At 41.6% G+C, this 13,960-nt stretch overlaps 1 protein-coding gene across 1 annotated transcript in view; it reads left to right on the forward strand.

Annotated features, from left to right (window-relative positions):
- Positions 1-368: 368 nt before the first annotated feature.
- ACSL5 (acyl-CoA synthetase long chain family member 5) overlaps positions 369-13,960 on the forward strand; it is a 242,869-nt gene continuing 229,277 nt past the window's right edge. The window contains exon 1 of the mRNA XM_086922789.1: positions 369-539. The gene's annotated coding sequence lies outside the window, so the exon portion shown is untranslated. The remainder of the gene's footprint in view (positions 540-13,960) is intronic.

The raw sequence follows: 13,960 nt of genomic DNA on the forward strand, positions 1-13,960 counted from the left end.
GTTAAGTGCGTGTGCCCTGTGTTAGTGTGCACCATCTCTAGGTTTGGAATGCATGGAATGGTTGTGCTGTGAGTGCCCTGTCAAGGGAACTCCTAGAGGGGTATGTCACCTAAATCCTTCTTACGTGATTCCTGTAACCTGGAACTGAAGAATAAAGCCGGTGTTTTGCATCAGCACCTGTACGGACGTTGTTCACTGTAACACTACGTTCTGCTTTCCTGCCCGCCTGATGCACGCTTCCTCCAGAGAGTTATTACACAAGATCCTTGTGTCTAAGCCCTGACAATTCACACAGACTCCATTGGCACTCTTATTTGATCAAGCCATGCCTACCTTTGAACCTATTGCAGCCAGAGCTCAAAGATCACACAGGTGCAATGTGCACCTTTTATTAAAGCAGCTCAGCAGGTCCCCGCGGGCGCAGTCCCTCAGCAGGAGCTGTCGTGAAAGAAGGACAATAAGCGGCCTCTCCAAGCCACTGAGCGGGGCCGGTGACATAAACTGCAAGTACTGACAGGCGCCGTCACCGGGATAGGAAGGTAAGAGGACAGGGGGAGCCCGCGAGGGCGGCGCGCGCATCTACTATTGACGCAGGCGTTTGACATCTTGAGATGCCAAGAGTCTTTTCTGATATAAAAAGTCATGAAACTGTTCACAAATAATGTACGGAAATGCGAAATAAAGGCGGAATGTGAGAGTGGAAGAAAGACAGCGTGCAGTAAAATCTGAAATAGAAGAGTAAAGCAAGACAAGGAAGCAAAAAGGAAGAATGCTTCGGTGGAGCCCCGGAGAGAGGAGGTGTGCAAGAGTGAGGGATGCCGGCGGTAAAAAGTGGCGAGAGAAATGAGAGGGCGAGGCAGAGAGAGCGAGGAGAGGCAATGAGAGAAAGAGGGTGACTGAGACAAGCATGGATAGCTAGTTATGCATATGGTTAGGCAGAAACATATGCAGACATTTAAGCATACATGCAAGGAGGTAGCGATGTAGAGAAAAACAAAGGCAAATGACTGCAGAGAGACAGACAGACAAGGGAGTAAGACAAGCAGATGTGCATGAAGACATGTAGAAACGTAAGCCAACAGAGATGGGGTCAGGCAGACGACACGGAAAGACAGTCTGAATGGCAGACAGTCAGGTAGACGATATACGGACAAAACAGATGTGCACAAGTGATCAGAAAATAGTGCTGACGCTCACAGTGCAAGAGTTCCAGTGGCTGAAGTGGGCTGCCCATGCTGTATGCTGTCGCGTGCATAAGCAACATGTAAGGGATGACTCAAAGCCCCTCAAGGTATGAATATATGTATTTCGAGATATGGCATTAATCATTATTTCTGATTTACTACAATTATATATTTATAAGCGTATTTATTTATAAGCTTATATTTAACATCCTTATTTAGAGGGGCTTTCAGTCTGCCCGTTTATCCATTGGTTTGTTGTTGTGTCAATCACATTTTTCTTCCACCCCACCATCTACAGCATGGGGCAAAGGGTCTTCAGCCACTGTCTAACTTCATTGTGAGTGACTGCACTTTTCTCCTGTAGAGAATCAGAAAGTTGTGAAAACCACTTTAGCTCTTGTTTTATACTTCATGGTCTTTTTTTGCTTTTGCAATGCTCAAACACTGTACCTACAATCTTACACACTCCCTTGATAATGGTGAGAGTTTATTGCTAGGACATTACTAAGACTGTGAACTGGACCTAAGAGCTGATTTGCTGATTGGAAACGGGTTATAAAATGCTTTCACGCCTGAATGACCTGAAGTAAACACTAATGTTGCTCAAGCATCTGGTGCCCTTTACACTGCTTATCGGTAAATGAACAGTGTTATCAGCTGTAATGCACTAGGACCACAGAGTCGCGTTTTTAGGTCTGGCTTGAAATCACAGCATTCCGCAATACGTATTGCTATCAATTCTTTAACATATACATAGAGTGGACTTTGGCTCCACTGAAAGGAGTGTTAATTTCTGACCACATGCTATTTGCTGTTTCGTGTATCATTTCACCATCTATGGACGGTTTGCATTGCAATGCTTGAGTGATTAGTTTGCTTCTGAAAATAACACTCAATCATCAGACTTGCAATTCTTTATCTCATACATGTATGGAATAGAGAACTCAATCTCTTTTTCTATTTTACTGCCTATGTCATGTGTCATGCATTTTTGCAGTCACAAACGACACGACTGGGCCGTTTGCGACTGCAAAAATTCATTTTGGTATGTATGAATTCTGATTTGCAATTCACAAACACTACCAAATCGCAATTTTGAATTGCGAATACATACATATTTGGTATTAGAAAGGGACGTGTACGGAGGGTCCCTTCCTAATACTGAATCGCAGTGGTATGTGGAAATGTTTTGTGACTGAAATGCGGTCGCAAAGCTTTCGCATTTTACCACCTACTTCAAGTAGGTGGTAATCCATTCGCAAAAAGGAAGGGGTCCCTTGGGGACCCGTTCCTCTTTGTGAATGGTAGCGAAAACTTTTTTTTAGAGAAGGCAGTGGTCCCATGGACCACTGCCTACTCTTAAAAAATTAAATTCATTTTTCTTTTTTTAAAATGCGTCCTGTATTCCTTTAAGGAAAACAGGCTACTTTTTTAAAAAAAGACTGCTTTCTTTAAAAGCAATCATAGACATGGTGGTCTGCTGACACCAGCAGGCCACCATGGCTGTGACTTTTGCGACTCCTAATGGGTTGCAAATTGCGACCTACCTCATGAATATGAATGAGGTAGGTTGATTTGCAACTCATTAAGAAACGATAAATGAAACTCATGGAGTTTCATACACTCAAATAGCAATTACCTAATTGCGATTCTCTGCAAATCGCAATTAGGTAATCGCTATGTCTAATAATGACAAATATGGCCCTTAGTTTTTAAAGCCTTTGACAGCACTCAAGCACAAGCCTGATATTTAGGTACCTACCCAACTGTATCTTTGCTTTCACACTGTCTCTTTTTAGATCATTACAACTATCACATTACAACTATCACCACCATCACCCTTACCACAACCACCATTACCACCAACATTACACCAACCACCTCCAACACTATAACTATTACAGAAAATCAGTAGTACCGCTATTTCAACTACCATCATTGCAACTAACACCATGACTGCCATCACCATAACCACTACCATCACCACTACCATCACCACGTTGATAACTTTTCCCACAACCATCATTACCAATGTGAATCATTACACCAAACACCTCCATCGCCACTAGCATTACAAAAAAGATTATTACCACCACTACCACCACAACTATTACCATCATTACCACAATGACTACCACCACCACAATTATCATCAAAAGAACATTAGAGTCACTGCCACCATTACCACCAGCACTACCACTTTTGCCACCATCACTTCCACCATTCCGCCACTAACATTACAACTATGATATCCACCGAAGTTGTTCAGATTTCAATGAGCTATCATATGCCAACTCAGGGCTGAATAAACACCCTTTGCATGTATTAGCTATTTAAAGGCAGACCTATTGCCTTTGTCGATGCTGGATCTGAGAACTCGTTTAGATAAGCTGTGAATAGTACACTTACGTGGGAGCTGCAGGTTCATGTCTTGAAAAAGGCGCACATATTTGTTGCATGGGAAAAATAAAGTGATGCCCTTGTAATCCAGGAGAATCATCTTCACACATCACATGTTAATAGTGCATCTGGTCAGGATTACCAATTTCATAAATTGCTTGGAAATTCAAAGATGCTGATGTTTCTGTCTTCTGTCGGTAACAACTGGTTATGAGTCATGGGTCATCATTTTAGAGATGCGCATTTAAAGGTTTGCATGATTCCTTAAAGATGTTTGTAAGGCTCTTGCATATATAATTCAGAATAATCTACAATGTGGGAAAAGTTTCTTTCTAGTGGGATGTTTTTCCTAAGCCCTGAAGTAACTACCTTAGTTTTGTTTCCAGGACTTGCTTTTTAGTTTCCAGTTTGCCCACAACATCGAGTATTCTGTTTGCCACCTCAGGTGCTAAGATTTTAAGACAGGTAGGATGAGGTGTTGGGTTGTTACTGGCTTTTAGACGATGAAGGAGGTTTTTGCAAATAAGCCGGTTTGCCGAAGTAGCCAATCAGCTTCTTTTAGCAATAATAGCAGTAGAATATCTACTTGACTATTACTATAAGTATATTAGTGGAATTATAACCTTTCACAGCAGCAGTTTCCATTGTACTAGCAGTTGTAGTTATAGTTAGAACCCTTCGTAACAGCATTTCGGTTATGCCAGCAGTAGCAGTACCATTATTACAATAGTGCTAACACCCTACGAAGAATAAGTAGTTGTAGCAGTTGTGGTACTGCCAACAGTAGCAGTGGATGGAGCAACAGTAATAGTAGTGATTTTGACGTGCACCCCCAGTTGTTGCTCCAGAACCTCATATTTGAAGACCTGGAGTAGCTTGAGCCTGCTTTATAGGCCTCAGTTAAATTTGCTCTGCTTGAACAGCACAACCATTTTTAATCAAAATGTTTGCATTGGACACTTTTGTAAGTCACCTGTATATGTGTAAACGATTTTTCACAGTTGAAGAAGCCTGGATATAGGATACTAGAGTGCAGACAGCTTTTCCTCCTTGCACTCAAAAATGTACCATATGCTTTAATAGTTCCTGTATTGTGCCCCCAGATTTTAAGGCTTGCTTTAAATGTAACATTTTGATTGAAATCATGTGTTGCCCACAGTAAAAATGCAATTACAACCACTTGGACAGCCTATAAGCAATCCTTTATAAGGAATCCACTAAATGGTTGTATTTGGTTACCTATAAAGCTTTATCAAATGTTTGAATATTAAATATAGTTTGTCTGAACTCAATTACAGTGCTTTATAATAGGCCTACTGTCAGCCACACCAAATATTAACTATGTCTGAGAAAGCCACAATCTGAACGTCAAGGCGGTGCGTGCAATAGATACAGGAGAGGAAGGGAACATGTGCCCCAGGGCTTCTAAGTTACATCTGCTAATGAATAGAATATATACTAGTGTCTCTTTTAGGCTGAGGGATCCCCATTTAATTGTAGCAACAAAAAACATACGGAGTTTACTGCAGATGAAGGAGGGGGTCTTGAGGGTGATAGTTAACGCAATCTGTGGTAGTAGTAAGTGGTCTGGCTAGGAGTAAATTTTAGGAAAGGACTGCAGGGGCGGCTCCTCCGATAAGGCCCTGGAGCGTTGTGCCAATGTGTTAAAGAAGCGCACAGGAAAAAGAAAATGATAATAACAGAATGTTATTATCATTTTATTTTTAGTGATGCAGTTGTACTGCATCCAGGTTGTTAGGGCGGGGCCAGGCTCGCCTGACGTCGAGGCCGGGGGAGGAGTGGTGGCTGCACCTCAAGTGCGCATAACCGTTTGACTGGCCGTCTCCGGCCGCCCAAACCGTCTCGTGCACTTTGTATGTTCTCCACAGCAGCCTGGGTAGAGAACATGCCTGGTCTCCCAGTCCCTTACTGAGTGTCGAACCACTGTGCTCAGACCAATCACAACACTGCTGCAAGGCAGCATTATGATTAGTCAGGGGATTCTGGGAGGCTGTGTGCTTCCTTGTTCCTGCTGGAGGAGAGGCAGCGGCTGTCGACGGCAACCACCAGGTACGTTTTCTTTTCTTTTTATTTTCTCTAATCCCCCCATCTTCCCCCACCAATGTTCCCTACCAGCCGCCATTGGAAAGAAGAGAGGTGAGCACATGGAAAAGAAAAGTCTGCCATGACACTTTCATAGGTGAAATATACTATGGGATACTTTTGCCAGAAACCATTGCCCTACATCAGCAATTAGGTCAGGACCTACTGCACAAAATGCATGTGGGATGCCTGAATGTTTTTGTTTGAATCGCTTAGTGGTCACCATCGGTCGGTGGCTGGTTTTACAATATACATTGCCCTTTCTGACCCACTCTCAGCAAGGAGAGGTCTATTTAAAGATTTGCCACTGGCTCTGTCCTGACAATAGAGACTGGGGATCTATTCCTTGTTCTAGTAATGCTAGACTATTGCTTACCCTCAATGGCATGGAGGTCCTGTCCTGCCAGAGAAGCCTGCTCGACCTCTGAAACATCGCAAATGTACCTAGTGAGTAAAGAAGGTGCTGGGGCAAATTCAGCTGTGGCGGGATTGGAAGGAAACCAGCTGACCAACTAGACCTTTCTATTCCTGTGAAAATGTTGTCCTGTGTCTGGAGAGTACAGAAGGATTTATTGACAGAGGAAACTAGTGGTGTTGTACAGAAATCCCAGGAACTATCTGGAACTCCACATTGTGTTCTGGACTTGAGTTGGAGTCATGAAGAGACCTCCAGTAAGTTGACCTCCTGGACTGGTGTCTGAGGAATTAACCATTAATTAAAGTCTGGTGACTTTTGGAGTGAAAAAAAAAAGTTACCAAAGCTGACACCTTGAAAAAAATGTCTCCAGGGAACTGAGAAAAGTATCAAGTCGACCTAATAAAAGTCGTTACACAAGGGGGGTTGAACCCATGCAGTCGCGGGGACCTGGGCGCTATATGGTATATGTAAGAGGGGGGTCCCCGCAAGGGAAACGTGTTATGTGCAACACACACGAACAATAACACTTGTTTACACTTTCTCAAGTATATAAACATCAATCAGAACAATTGAGAGAGGTATTGTCATTTATTTTACAATACCAGGTATCAACCATTTTATCAGTACATTCTCAATACTTTTTGAAAAGCCCCAGATGGGGGGAGGGAGAGGAAAGTGAAGGAAGGGGGTGTGCTCAGGGCAGTGTAAAGTCAAAGAAGGGTAGACATAGTCAAAATAAAAACAATCATGGACGATATTGACATAAGGATCAGAACAGATCTAACACAAAAGCCTAAATAATTAAGGCATCCATTGCAAGATTATTACACTAAAGACCTTCAACGGTCACACATGAATTATTAGAAGTGATTAGAGGACATCCGGCACATGTCCTCTAATCACTTCTAACTTCTGACTATGTCTACCCTTGGATTGGTGTCACTACAACGCATGCTTTTACATCGCATGCCTTTACAACGCGGTTTTTACCACACAGTCCATTACAACGCATAATGCTTTTAGGGGCTGGATAGTGAATTATTTAATTTACTATTCAAACTCCAGTCCCCGTGGATAGCATGGAAGGTGTTGGATAGTAAATTAAATATATTCCCTATCCTAGAGCGCCCCCCAGCGCAATGCGTTGTAATGGGATGCGTTGTAATGGTTGCGATGTAATGGTAGTGCGTTGTAAAAAATGCGTTGTAAGTGATGTTCCCCGTCTACCCTTCTTCCATCTGGAACATCCATCCTGACATTCCTTTTCATGCTGCCAAATCTAAACCTCAACAAACTAGACTGATCTGACAGTTTGCTAGTGGGTCTCCTGCTGCACTTGTTTCACCCATCGGACAGAGTTTTAGAACCAGCTACAAGGAGTCTCCATAACCTTCCTACACATACCCCCTACTTCACACTACTGTCAGCAGGCGGGATGGCTAACAGCCAGAAATAGATCTCTATATAAACTACTTATCATTGCTCCAAAACTATGGACGGACTGTCCCCCAACTGGCTGAAATTATTGTGAGACGCACATGACAGGTTCTAGTGATGTATCCTGGTTGGACCTCATCAGTAGTACTCACTTCCCAGGGCTTGTGTTTAGTTTTCTCACTTCCTGCCTTCATAGCTGCTCTAAAAATACAACTTCTCAAACTAGAGGGCACTTCTGACAGCTCCTGGGCCACCACCTCCTTCCAGTCCATCACCCATCTATTTACCCATGGCCCAATATAGATATATACATATATATCCATAACATAAATATATGTGATGCCTTCCCAGTATTTTTGTTGCTGTTATTCACCCAAACTGTTCTTGGCCTAAGCATACTGTTGCTATGTTCATTTCTTGTCTAAATGAATCCTGCAGCCTCTGTCTTAAATGAATAAATCAACGCTTCTTGCTTTTCCATCTTTTCATACCACACTGTGCCTTCTGGTGAGGCTCAGCCTAGTCAGGGAGGTGAAAGAAAGCGCTGAGCCATGTTGCATGGAGAGACAGGTTGTGAGGCTGGCACGGGCACATTTTCAAACTAGGGTCAGCCTTATGATGGGGGTCCTCTTACTACGATGTGTTATGGGTGAAGGTGGCATGAATGCATTAAAAAAACATCCCTCATTGCAAAGAGCAGTCCTTCAGAGTAGGCAGTAGTAGCTGCTATCATGATTTAGATCCGAGAAATATTAGACTGTTGCAAAATGCACAGGTTTGCTAGTCAAGTGTGGCCGATACAAACCCAGAGTGGATGATACTGAGTCTTATCATATGAGGTAAGATTATCTTGAACTAGTCGAGTGCGTTGTAAATGTAACCAAGTTGTAGAATATTTAACCCAATGAGGAGCGTCCTGTGTGTGATCTGAAGAGCGTGGGAAGGCCTGCCAAAGGAATGACGCAAACAGTTGTGAAAGCTTAAAAAGGGGTGTTATTCACACTGACGCGTTGGGTAACTTTTTACCTAGTAAAGTGATGGGTGCAGTCGGATTTCTTGCTTTTAGGGATTTGAGGGGCCCTGCGTGGTTTTTTGGGATCGATCCATTGCACATGTATGTGGAGAACAGATTTCACCCTAAGATGTTCACCCTGGTGGTCTGAGGTGACTCACTGACCACAATTTTTTTTACATTGGCTGTTACTAATGCACGGCTAAAAAAAAAAATATAGAATATGTGCTTATTTTGAATATTATGGTTTAGTGCCCCACTCACTTCTATCGCTGGCCTTGGCTAAACTGAAGCAATGAAGCAGGTTAACAGCTTTGGGTTGGTTCAGTTGTCGTGCATTTCATTATTAGAATTATGTTACATATTTTGATACAGAAAAGAGCTAGCTGAAGCACCATAAATGTTTGACCTTATGTATTACATGAATCAATCATGTTAGTAGTGTTATCGGTGAAATACACCATCTTGAATAAGTGGAAAAGAACATGAAAGGAAAAGCGTAGTTGTGCCTAAATTATAAAAGGTATCAGAAAATGTCTAATAACATTGGCTCTTAGTCTTCAAATACATTGATGTATGCAGATTATGTGATTATTTTGGATTTAACCCTGACAAGTTTACAAAGTAGTCTTGATGCATTATGATTATAATTAGGCTTTCCTGTTTTCAGTTTCTATTTTTGATAAATTCTGGTGAGGTTTTTTCCAGTTTTTTTCAATATCTTACAAAACAGTGGTTATCAGTGGTTACACACTTTTGAGCCATTAAAAACTGCAAAACCAGTGTTTTTCTGGTGTTCATGAAATTTTAATTTATTTGTAATTGTTGCTTGCCTTCTGCACTGACAGTGCATGTGTATAGATAGTGTGTGCACAGGATATATGAGGTCCAAATACATTTTTACTTTACCAGAATGGACTGCAAAGTTAATAGCATTCTTCATTATCTCTGAAGATTGCAAAGATGTCTTCAGCATACCATCTAGCAAGTGACAAAGATATCTTTCAGGGAAGCAGGTCAGCTCAAGTATCGATGTTGACAGGCCATCATACAAATTTTTCATATATGTAGCTGAATTACTGCAAATACAAACAATATCACTCCATTCTTTATTGAACTTGGTAGGAACTTTTTTCAGCAGCATTCCATGTGACACTGCGTTCCATGTTTACCAAACATCTGGTGTCATGTTTCCACCACTCTCTCAGATGCTTGGTGACAACATTCGTTTCACATATACCTGTCGCTACATCTAGCATTGAATGATTAAAGCCAAGGGTGTTTGGCAATTCACTTACAATCAATACTGACTCAATAGAAAAGGGGGCTGATGTATCAAAGGATTTCACCCATTATCTGTCTATGGGTAAATGTGATGATACATATTAGGAAAGATTCTTATGAAACAGGCATTTTACCTATCAGTGAAATCAAATGTAGCCAAAATATCAAATATGATCTTGATATTTGCCGATTCTCTACAGTTTATAAAATAACTAAATAAGACCTAAACTCCATCTTTATACCAAAGACCACAAAACTGAAAAAAGTATAAGGAAGAAGAGACAAAGTTTTAGTGACATACCTAGACAACAAAACTCAAGCAGAGTAATGGTAGCCCAGCCTTTCTTGGGGCTACCTTGCACTGTTACAATTTTCTCTTTCACTCTTTTCCTTTCTTTGAATGGCACTTAGTTTGTGGCTGCAAAGGTGTTTTGTCAGAGTTTATATGTTTATACTGGTGATTCCTTTCAGTGGGGTTTTATCAGTTATTATAGGTTTAAACCTAAAATCAGATAACCTAATTATAATCCAAAAACACTTTGAAAAATAGAAAAGTAAAATTATTTTTCTAATGAAAGGCAGTATAATTGTTGCATTTAAATGGAAATTAACTAGAAAAGGTGCCACGCAATGTTTAACGTGGTATGGCATTGTACCACAATGTGGCCAACCTTCCACATTTTGCCCAGTTGAGTGTGCAGTAGTGGCACCAGCAGAGCGTGTGCAATCGCTCTAACGATTCTTGGGTGTAAGGCTTTTTCTGCACTAACTACAGTATATAATGCAAACATACACCCAACACTTTTATACTTGATTGAATATGTAAAAATGTCATCCCTTAATTTTTTCAACAAAACTGGATTCAACATTCTGAAAGGTATATGCACTTTGAATGAATCTACTCCAGTAGAAGCACCGTGCCAGGAATTTGGAATAAGCAGCGCTTAATAAAGAACATAAGGCACAACAATTTGCTTTGCAAGATTTACATAAAAATGAATGACAGTTGATTGACTCTGCATATGTAAATGTACCCATAACTTATCTTTAGCACTGAAACTTTTAAATATAACATTAGACCGAAGTCCTAACTCTGGGGTGTCTTTCGCAATTAAAGCCTAAATTGAAATCTAGGGTTGTAAAAGCAAGTTTGAAGCAGGTGTTCCGTATTCTACAATCTCATCAAGTACGACAGTAGCAGAATTAACAATACTGAAAGAAAACCCACAGTTGCCTGAGAATACAGATTGAATATAAAATATGAAGATTTTAATTTCTGTTAAAATCGGGGATTACCCTTGAAAATTACTACTGGGCGATGAGCATGCTTGACCCAGACAATTTCTGTGGAATTAACCTTTCCGCATCTTCTATGGCTTACACCCAAGGGAGTGGTAGTGGATTCGTTTTCAGCAGCAGCACCATAGCAGTACAAGATCTGGGTTATAGTTGCTACAGCAGTGTGGTTTACGATTTTGCCAGAAGCCACTGAAACTTCACTGGCCACTAAAGGATGCTGGAACCCAAATTAAGGCCTTCACCCACAAGATATGCCAACTCTTCAAAGGTGTTGTGAACTAAAATTAACTTTGTCAGAAGAGAATAGGGTCCACATAGTTATGTGCCCAAGGCTTTGCCATTGGTATTAGTAGTCATGCCAAACAGCACATCTCTGAGGTTCTAGTTCCTACATTACCAATTATTCCTCCCAGACATTTTACCAGCTAAAAGCTGGTGAATTGCATGGTTCATCTGAAAACTGCGCTTTCATCCATATCTACAAGAATGCTGCATTCCCAGTAATCCGCTCCACCCCCTGGTCATTTCACCAGTTACCAATGTACAGTTGGAAATTGGCTGACAATTTTGAAATTACAAGTAATTTGTGACTGTGTCTATGGTTCCAACAGTATTCCAAATTTCTTGGGCATCTTCTAGGGAATGCTCAAATCCAGCAGTACTCCCACATCTTAAACTGATCTATACTTACAGTATCAGTAATTTCACATGTAAGAATACTGTATTGGTATTTATGCTCTACATATGAGGAGGGCCTTACTGTCCAATGCTGGCATCTCTGCTCTGGATGCTCCAGGCTCACCCCAGTTGTGCCAATTGTCAATGGCATTACTCAATTCATGGCCGAGAGAGTTTTGGCTTGAGTAAATCCAGCCTTCCATTGGTGCAATGGACAAGGTTGAGGTGCATTCAAGGAAGTATTAATAGTAAGAAACTTAGCCAAAGGAAGACCTTCAAATGTTAACAAATTTCTCAGAATGGACAACCCTGTGCAGTAACCAACTAAAGGCAATATGAACATAGAAAATACCATAAGGCGGCCTATAGAGCTGCTTAAAGCTGACAGTTTACCTACACTCTGTGCCTGTCTTTCACAATTCTTCATCCATCACTCTCTCAAGTGCCATAACATGATAACCGCACCTTGGTGGTCATCATGCATGACTTGAAAAGGAACAAAACAAAGGCAACACACTTCCAAGCACACACGCTACAAGGAATCGCGAGATTGTGTGCAAACGCCTCACAGAGGGGTAGTAAGCACTATATAAATGTTGTAATTACAATACAATAGACCATCACACATTCTCACGCACCAGTGATCATTGGCACTGGCTTTCCTGTCCAAACCCACACTGCACTACAAGAGCACATGTGAGCTGCCATTGTTTAAATTATTTATTGTTACATATCATACATGTCAAATAACATGAAGAGGCGACCTCAGCATGAAAGTATGTGAATTTCACTTCTTTGTTGGGACCACCCCTCCTACTTCAGTCTGTTGAAGTGTAGGAAGCCAGGACTTTTTTTCTCAGACACATTAAACAGGAAATCTGTGCTTGCCCAAAGTCCCATTGTAATGCATTTAAACATATAGCAAATGTATGTTTGTAATCTTATCAAAGTATGCAGATACAAAGGGAGGGCCCTATATAATAATGTTGAATTTGTTGGCTCATATGTGATAAAGTTAATCTGGATGTGAAGCACATTGAGGTGTTAGTTGTATTTCCAGCTCCTTGGTTACATTTCTCGAATTACTATTCATGCTCTTTGCACGTACAAAGGTGTGTGCTGCTGCAGTCTGTGATATCACAGCAGTGATCTTCCTACCTAAAGACCGCTTTACCGAAGAACAGAATCAGCATATTGGCCGCGTTAAGATTTGCAAGCACATTTCTCTTCTTTACACCCTTAAGCTGAACTAGATTTTTTCTCACTCCATTCAAGTAGGAGGTTTTTGGCACATAAACAACACGTTACACTAGCTGCATGAGAGTATACAGATGGTGGGACAGTCCCCAAGGCCCATCTCTATGAAGATTCCACTGTAGAGAACCCACAGCAAGTGCTTCTCCCCAAGACAAGATATGGCTCCAAAACCTGACGTGGTGAGTTCTAAGTTCCACATAACACAACAAAATATGACCGTTATTTCACTTGCGCATGGATGATTTCTGCCACGAACTCCCTGCATGTTTCAATTGTTGTTCTACGATCGATGCTGGAACGATGTGTGCAGGAGCTCTGGAAACGTTAATTCAGTTTCCAGAGGTCCATACAGGCATCGGGAGCCTCGGTCATGAGTGTCTGCCTATATAAGAGAATAAACCTGTTTAAACCATACCTGCTTCCTGTGGATAATTCTTCTTTCAACAACTTGGCGACTATTTGGTCCCCACGCCAAGCTGACACTCACCGAAGCATTTTCTTCAATTTCACTGCCCTTGCAACTCCTATGTTTTGATGCGTTGCACCGGATCGCTCCTCTAGCTTGCCGCTTGCTCTGATTGTGTCTCCCTCATCTCCTCTTCGGTGCATTGAAAACTACGGATGATCCCCAACTTTGCTGTTTCCTGAAGGGAAGAGCTGCCCTGGCGTCATCATGTTCCAGGTGCCGCCATATTGCTTTGGGCACATACGCGAGTGACATCAGCAAGTTGTTTCCTAAAACTGAATAGTGTGGGGCAGGTCTTTATACACAGAGGGAGTGAGTTCCACAGTCTGGCGGTAGCCACTATAAAGCGTCTGTCACCCCAGTTGACCTTTTTTGTGGGTGGGACGTTCAGAAGATGGGCTGAAGATGAACGGAGAGTTCTT

The sequence above is a fragment of the Lissotriton vulgaris genome, chromosome 5 (genome assembly GCF_964263255.1).
Source record: "Lissotriton vulgaris chromosome 5, aLisVul1.2, whole genome shotgun sequence".
NCBI lineage: Eukaryota > Metazoa > Chordata > Amphibia > Caudata > Salamandridae > Lissotriton > Lissotriton vulgaris.